Here is an 8,474-nt window from a genome sequence, read left to right as displayed (position 1 = left end):
TGGAAGGATTTGCTGCTTCCCTCCACTGGTGCATGCAGCCGGGCCTGACACCGAGTCTGGGTAACTACTGGGCCAGGGTCAACTTGGAAGATGGGCAGCCCTTACCCTGCAGTGGTGGGAAGTCCTGGGCGAGGTAGCATATCACTCCCTGAGCTCCCAGAGCTCAAAGCCCTGGCCTCCCCTTGTAGCTGAAAAGACAAACATTTCCTTCTAGCCTCAAAGACTCAGAGCTCCTGAGAGTCACTCATTCCACCTACACGCACTCATCAGGCCTACCAAGTGCCAGGCACAGAGACTGCGCATATGGACTCTACCCTCCAGAGTGAGGGAGGGAAAAGGAACATTGACTGAATACTTCCTGTGTTCCAGGCACCTGTGCTAGGTGGCTCATTTCTTTATTCATTCATCCATTTATTAAGTTATACATTCATAGACTTATTTTCAAAAAATATATTGATTTATCAACAATGTGTCAGGCACTGGTGATACAAAAATGAATAGGATAGGTGAGGTGGTGCACCTGTAGTCCCAACTACTCAGGAGGCTGAGGTGGGAAGATTGCTGGAGCTCAAGAGTTCAAATCCAGCGTGGGTAACATAGCAAGACCTCATCTCTTAGAAAAACAAACAAACAAACAAAAAACCTGATGAATGAGAAGTTTCTTCTTCCCTTAGGTGACTCTTCTTCTGTTGGCACTTCCACCTTTATGAGCTCACCTAATCCTTGCAGCAATAGCCCTTTACAAATACTCTAGTCTCCATTTTACAAATCTAACCCTAACTACTACACTGCAGTCAAAGAGAGCTGGGCTGAAATGGAAACTCTGATAGTTTTGTGAGCTTCAGCTCATTCCCTAACCTCCATGAGCCTCAGTTTCTTCACCTATGAAATGAGAACTACAGCAAAACAGTGGAAAGAGTCCAATCTCAATTATCTTTATTTTTTATTTTTGAGATGGAGTCTCGCTCTGTCACCCAGGCTGGACTGCAGTGGTGCAACCTCCACCTCCTGGGTTCAAGTGATTCTCCTCCCTCAGCCTCCCAAGTAGCTGGGATTACTGGCATGCGCCACCACACCTAGCTAATTTTTGTATTTTTAGTAGAGATGGGGTTTCACCATGTTGGCCTGGCTGATCTCAAACTCCTGACCTCAAGTGATCCGCCTGCCTCAGCCTCCCAAAGAGCTGGGATTACAGGTGTGAGCCATAGCACCCGGCCTCAATCTCTATTCTCTTTAAAACTCAGTGCTCTAGGCGGGGCGCGGTGGCTCACGCCTATAATCCCAGCGCTTTGGGAGGCCGAGGCAGGCGTATCACAAGGTCTGGTGTTTGAGACCAGCCTGGCCAACATGGTGAAACCCCATCTCTACTAAAAATACAAAAATTAGCTGGGTGTGGTGGCACATGCCTGTAATCCCAGCTACTTGGGAGGCTGAGGCAGGAGAGATTGCTTGAACTGGGACCTGGGAGGTGGAGGTTGTAGTGAGCTGAGATTGCACCACTGCGCTCCAGCCTGGGCTACAGATCAAGACTACGTCTCAAAAACAAACAAACAAAAACACAAAAAAAACCTTAGTGCTCTCCAAGGTGCAAGTAGGGATGAGTTTGTTCAGTCTGGAAGGGGAGGAGTGAAGCTCTGGTAATGATTGCTGCTGGTCCTTGGCCCATGGTGAATGGCACTAGTATGTGTCCCACAATCTCTCCATAAAGAGCTGTATGTGGATCTCTGTCATGTGACCTCAAAGTGCTGGCTGCCCATGAAAGGAAGAAAGTAGCCGACTGCTGAGAAAGGAGGAAGGTGTTCTGAGGAACTCCATGACCCGGGGAAAGCACAGCCTGAGTCTCTAAGAGCATGACTCCAGGGTAAATGACTGTGTGTATTGGAAAGAGGAGGGCCATCACATCTGCAGGCCTGGTCTAGCTCCAGCTCTGCCACCCTTGAGCTGTATGACATTAGGCCTTTAGGTCTCAGTATCTTCTGCAGTCTGTAAAACAAGTGAATTGGATGAGACGATCTCTGAGGAACATTTCTGCTTTAATGCTCTAAAAAGTGAATCCATGGGCTTAGCAAATTCCAGCACCCAAAGAGATAGTAATAAATGACTTGTGACATTCAGATGAGATTTATAATGTCAGACAGAATAATGACAGAGGAGAGAGGCTTGGCAGATAAAGCCTTAGCCTTTCCCTGACACCTAATTTCAGAGGCCAGTTTACGATTCTGACAGGCTGGCCAGTGGGGTATTAAAACCTCATGTTGCAAAAAGGTCAAAGTGTCAAATAATGATGATGATGATGGCTAACCTTAATTTACTGAGTCCCTATTTTGCTTAAGCTTGTGCTAAACACTTTAAACATACCTTCTTATGAAATGCACACAACGATTTGCAAGGAGGTTCTATCATTGTCTCTATTTTACAAATAGAGAAACTAAGGGAAAAGATCACGTAACTTCCAATGTCAGACAAGACAGATTGCATTAAAGTTAGATTTGGAACTCAGATCCCCTTAATCACCATCAGTTAGTCTTCCGACACAACAGAATTTAGACTCAAACACAGACATCTGTCTTCTGGGCAATTTCACCATACTTCTGAGTGGGACCATCATCAGCAGATGCATTTCCATGCAACCCAGATCCCCTGGGCAAGGCACATGTGACAACCAGACAGCTTCAGGAAACCTAAGCACACATTAAGCTGAAATCAAGCCAGGGAACACCTGTTTGTTGAACACTCTGCAGGTGCTTGGTTCCAGAGGCAAGGCAAGGTGAACATCAGGTAAGAGATGTAACCTTTACCCTTAGTAGCCCTGTCAGGCTGAGTATGCATATGTAATACGCTCTGGTGTGTCAAGGCAGAAGGGGAAATAAAGGATGGTGCTCCTCAGTGGACACAGGAAAGCAATTATTGGTAAAGTGCTGGGCCATCCCTTATGCAGTCCCATTGGTAAGTCTAACTAATTCCCATCCACAATAAGCTAACATATGCCAAGAAGTATGATTTCACACACCTGACAGCACTTTGGAAATGTCCGGGTGGAAGAGAGTCCCTCATAAAACTAAGCACAGTTTTCTGCAATATTGGAGATCCAATTTTTTTTTGTTGTTTTTTAATTTAAAAAAGCAGGCCGGGCGCAGTGGCTCACACCTGTAATCCCAGCACTTTGGGAGGCCAAGGCAGGCGGAGCACCACGTCAGGAGTTCGAGACCAGCCTGACCAACATGGTGAAACCGTCTCTACTGAAAATACAAAAATTAGCCAGGTGTGGTGGTACGTGACTGTAATCCCAGCTACTCAGGAGGCTGAGGCAGGAGAATCGCTTGAACCCAGTGAGCCGAGATCGCGCCACTGCACTCCAGCCTGGGCGACAGAGGGAGACTCCATCTCAAAAAAAAAAAAAAAAAAAGTGGTTTTAGTGGATCTGTTATGATTCACAAATGGAGAAACCTGATGATTTTCCAATGCCTAGTTCTGGCCTCCAAAGACAGCCCCCAATGGGTCATTGTTATACACAAAGATGGCCTGAAGATGAATACAAAACCATTCATTCATTCATTCATTCATTCACGCATGCATGTATTCTGCAAACATTTATCAAGGCCTACCACAAGCCAGGCACTAGGCTGGAGGCAAGGAGCATAAAGATGAATAAGACACAGTTCCAGGCCAGGCACAGTGGCTCATGCCTGTAATTCCAGCACTTTGGGAGGCCGAGGCAGGCAGATAACTTGAGGTCAGGAGTTCGAGACCAGCCTGGCTGACATGGTGAAACCTCGTCTCTACTAAAAAATATAAAAATTAGCTGGGTGTGCTGGTGCATGCCTGTAGTCCCAGTTACTTGGGAGGCTGAAGCAGGAAAATCACCTGAACCCGGAGGCAGAGGTTGCAGCAAGCTGAGATCATGCCACTGCACTCTGGCTTGGGCGACAGAGCACAGTTCCTGTCCTCCAAGGGCTCAGAGTCTAGGGAGGGAGAGGTATGTGCCAAGCATGATGAGAGCACAAGGAAGAAATGAATAACCTAAAGGTAGGGTAGGAAAAGCTCCCTGGACTGGTGACATGGAGCTGGAGCTCAGAGGATGGGAGAATTTACTAGCTGACAAACAGTGAAAGGCGTTTCATACAGAAGGAGCAACAATGTGAAATGGGCAATCAACTGAAGGGGCAAGGCCTATTCAGAAATGGTGAAGTGTTTAGAATGATCAAAAGGGGATAAGTGAAAGGGACACAATAAGGGATTATGAGTCTGTAGAAGGGTGGTAGTAATAGTGGGTATGAAAAGAGAGAATTGTAAAATCTTCTGTGGGACTAGGTATGAAAGGGAGAAAAGGCTGGGCGCGGTGGCTCACACCTGTAAGCCCAACATTTTGGGAGGCCGAGGCTGGTGGATCACTTGAGGTCAGGAGTTTGAGACCAGCCTGGCTAACATGGTAAAACCCCGTTTCTACTAAATATACAAAAAATTAGCCAGGTGTGGCGGCACATGCCTGTAATCCCAGCTACTTGGGAGGCTGAGGTAGGAGAATCACTTGAACCTGGGAGGCGGAGGTTGCAGTGAGCCGAGATTGTGCCACTGCACTCCAGCCTGGGCAACAAGAGGGAAACTCTGTCTCAAAAAAGAAAAAAGAAAAAAAGAAAATAAAAAAATACAATTCGCTGTCAGTCCCAGGAATTAAGAGTAAGAAGGGCCACAGCACAATCTGGCTGTTTGAAGAATATCTCACAAAGAAAGAAGCAAGCCAGTGGAGACAGTGCAATGCTGAGTGCTGCCAGGAGCATGCCTGGTGTTATGTAAGTGATGGCTTTGGGTTGAACAGTTCTCTGATGTGTGAGCTATCCATAAGATACTATAGCTCTACGGCTTAGGCTGTGTTTGGGGGGCAGCATGGCAGGCTTCCAGATGTAATGTAAGGAAGGAGGAAGGTAGGGTCAGGTAATGGGCTGGCCCCGATTGGAGAGCAGTTTGGCCACAAGGCTGGGAGTTTGGTGATATGGTAGGAAAGAGTGCTCCTAGAAAAATACTTTGGATGAAATGAAGTGTGAAGCAGGACATCAGTGTTATCAAGGGGCCTTGAAAAAATGCCCACAGCTGGGCACAGTGACACACACCTGTAATCCCAGCACTTTGAGAGGCCAAGGCGGGTGGATCACTTGAGATCAGGATTTTGAGATCAGCCTGCCCAACGTGGCAAAACCCCGTCTCTACTAACAATACAAAAATTAGCACTGGGCACGGTGGCTCAAGCCTGTAATCCCAGCACTTTGGGAGGCCGAGACGGGTGGATCGAGACTATCCTGGCTAACATGGTGAAACCCCGTCTCTACTAAAAATACAAAAAAGATTAGCCAGGCGTGGTGGCGGGCGCCTGTAGTCCCAGCTACTCGGGAAGCTGAGGCAGGAGAATGGCGTAAACCTGGGAGGTGGAGCTTGGAGTGAGCTGAGATCGTGCCACTGCACTCCAGCCTGGGCGACTGAGCAAGACTCCGTCTCAACAAAAAAAAAAAAAAAAGAAAAATTAGCCAGCATGGTGGTGGGCACCTGTAATCCCTACTACTCAGGAGGCTAAGGCAGGAGAATTGCTTGAACCCAGGAGGTGAAGGTTGCAGTGAACTGAGATGGCGCCACTGCACTCCAGCCTAGTGACAGAGTGAGACTCTGTCTCAAAAAGAAAAACAAAAGAATGGCCAGACATTTGCATTTGGCAAGAGAAACTTGGAAGCTTGAGGGCTTGGAGGCAGGGAGTAGGGGACAAGAATATTTAACTCACCCTGTAGATTTGAGGTAATTGGAAAATAAAATGACAACTGCCTGCTTTCTAGTTGCCAGGCATCTACCTGGGCACTTTAAATACCTCAGCTCTTTTCTTTTTTTTTTCTTTTTTTTTTTTGAGATTGAGTCTCACTCTGTTGCCCAGGCTGGAGTGTAGTGGTGCTATCTTGGCTCACCACAACCTTCACCTCCCAGGTTCACACCATTCTCCTGCCTCAGCCTCCCAAGTAGCTGGGACTACAGGTGCATGCCACCATATTCGGCTAATTTTTGTATTTTTAGTAGAGACAGAGTTTCACTATGTTGGCCAGGCTGGCCTCGAACTCCTGACCTCATGATCCACCCGCCTTGGCCTCCCAAAGTGCTGGGATTACAGGCGTGAGCCACCGCTCCCAGCCTCATTTCTTCATAACAACTTACAGGAGAGATACTTTATGATTCACATTTTACAGAAGCAGAAACCAAGCTGAGAGAGATTAGGTAGCTTGCCCAAGCTTCACGGCTGGTGAATGGCAGAATTTGGTTGTAAATATCAGATCTACCTCTAAAACTTGTGTTCTCCTATGTGTAAAACCCCCAATGTTTTATTTCAAAACATTTCAAACCTACAAAAATGTTGAAACATACTACAACACCTATTCATTTACTCTTCATCTGCAGTCACCTGAGCTTTATTAAAGCCACATCACCTTACCTCCTCTAAGGTACTGGCTGGAGTGTGACTGGTATGTGGCACAAAATCTGCGATCTGATAGAAGTCATGGGGCTGGGCATGGTGGCTCACACCTGTAATTCCAACACTTTGGGAGGCTGAGATGGGCGGATCACCTGAGGTCAGGAGTTCAAGACCAGCCTGGCCAACATGCTGAAACCCCGTCTCCACCAAAAATACAAATATTAGCTGGGCAAGTTGGCGTGTGCCTATAATCCCAGCTACTCGGGAGGCCGAGGCAGGAGAATCACTTGAACCCAGGAGGCGGAGGTTGCAGTGAGCCGAGATCGCGCCATTGCACTCCAGCTTGGGCAACAGAGCAAGACTCCGTCTCAGAAAAAAAAAAAGAAAGAAAGAAAGAAAAAAAGAAAGAAAAGAAAAAAAAGAAGTAATGGATAAAGAGGAGATTTAGAAAAAAATCCCTCTACAGATGACTGAAGAAAGTGAAAATGTATGGACACCGTGAAGCCAGAGATAGAATAGGCAGAACAGTTATGGACTGTTGAATTTTTGTCTAAAGACCAGCGATGGGGGAGTCATCGGCAATGGCAATGGAAGGTCATGCCTAGAATCCAAACACTGAGTGGAAAAGAGCAACAGGTATTTAAAATGGATTCAGACCTTTACTTCTGTATCTACACGAACATTTAGCCAACATTCATTCAGTGCTATGTTGTACTAGGTGTCTTTTACTCTTCAATGTGTCAGAACCCATAAAATAAGATTCCTAGAAGACTCCTGAGTGTTCCCACTAGGTGAAGGGGAGAAGAGTTACTTCCTTTTTTTCCTCACCTTACACACACACACACACAGCCGAAGAAGAAACTCTGAGCTGGGCGCAGTGGCTCAGACCTGTAATCCCAGCACACTTTGGGAGGCCAAGACGGGCGGATCACGAGGTCACGAGATCCAGACCATCCTGGCTAACACGGTGAAAACCCGTCTCTACTAAAAATACAAAAAATTAGTCGGGCGTGGTGGCGGGCGCCTGTAATCCCAGCTACTCCAAAGGCTGAGGCAGGAGAATGGCGTGAACCCGGGAGGCGGAGCTTGCAGTGAGCCGAGATCCCTCCACTGCACTCCAGCCTGGGCAACAAAGCGAGACTCCGTCTCAAAAAAAGAAAAAAGAAGAAACTTTGGGGTTTGCCTAAAACAGTCGAGGGCTTTGAAGACTGGAAGACTGAGCTTTAAATCCTGATTCGGCCAGGCGCGGTGGCTCACGCTTGTAATCCCAACACTTTGGGAGGCTGAGGCGGGCGGATCATCTGTGTTCGGGAGTTGGAGACCAGCCTGACCAACAGGGAGAAACCCTGTCTCTACCAAAAATACAAAAATTAGCTGGGCGTCGTGGCACATGTGTAATCCCAGCTACTTGGGAGGCTGAGGCAGGAGAATCGCTTGGACCCGGGAGGCGGAGGTTGTGGTGAGCCGAGATTGCGCCATTGCACTCCAGCCTGGGCAACAGGAGAGAAACACTTTCTCAAAATAAATAAATAAATAAAATAAAAAATAAATCCTCATTCTACTACTTGATATGATCTCCTCTGTCAAATGGACCTAACCCTACCAATCTCAAAAGGTTGTAAGAAGTGCATGGACTCACTCAAAAGCAGTCCTGACATAAGCAGGTCAGTCACACTCCTCTAAGACTTCACAGGGAAAGACGAGAAGATAGCGGAGGAAGACCTTGTCTTGTTCTGCTTTTAACTCCAGAACTTGGCGGGGAGCACAGGGCTTTATTGATCGATTTCGACTCCACCTGGCTCCCCAGAGTATTTAAAATGGTAGCCACGGGAATAGCAGAGTACTCTCTTTCAACTGCGTAAGAATATCAAATGAGGTTAATAAGCCGGGCGCAGTGACTCACACCTGTAATCCCAACACTTTGGGAGGCCAAGGCAGGCGGATCACCACGTCAGGAGTTCGAGACCAGCCTGACAAACACGGTGAAACCCTGTCTCCACTAAAAATACAAAAATTAGCCAGGCGTGGT

The 8,474-nt window shown here is 47.2% G+C and overlaps 1 protein-coding gene across 1 annotated transcript in view; it reads left to right on the top strand.

Moving 5' to 3' along the window:
- The window catches only part of EIF2B5 (eukaryotic translation initiation factor 2B subunit epsilon), a 566,918-nt gene that overhangs the window by 164,554 nt on the left and 393,890 nt on the right, over nucleotides 1-8,474 (top strand). The gene's annotated exons all lie outside the window — the stretch shown is intronic.

Source organism: Theropithecus gelada, chromosome 2, assembly GCF_003255815.1.
Source record: "Theropithecus gelada isolate Dixy chromosome 2, Tgel_1.0, whole genome shotgun sequence".
In the NCBI taxonomy this organism is placed as follows: Eukaryota; Metazoa; Chordata; class Mammalia; order Primates; family Cercopithecidae; genus Theropithecus; species Theropithecus gelada.
The sequence above is the reverse complement of the archived record's forward strand: the minus strand, read 5'-3'. Positions and strand labels throughout refer to the sequence as shown.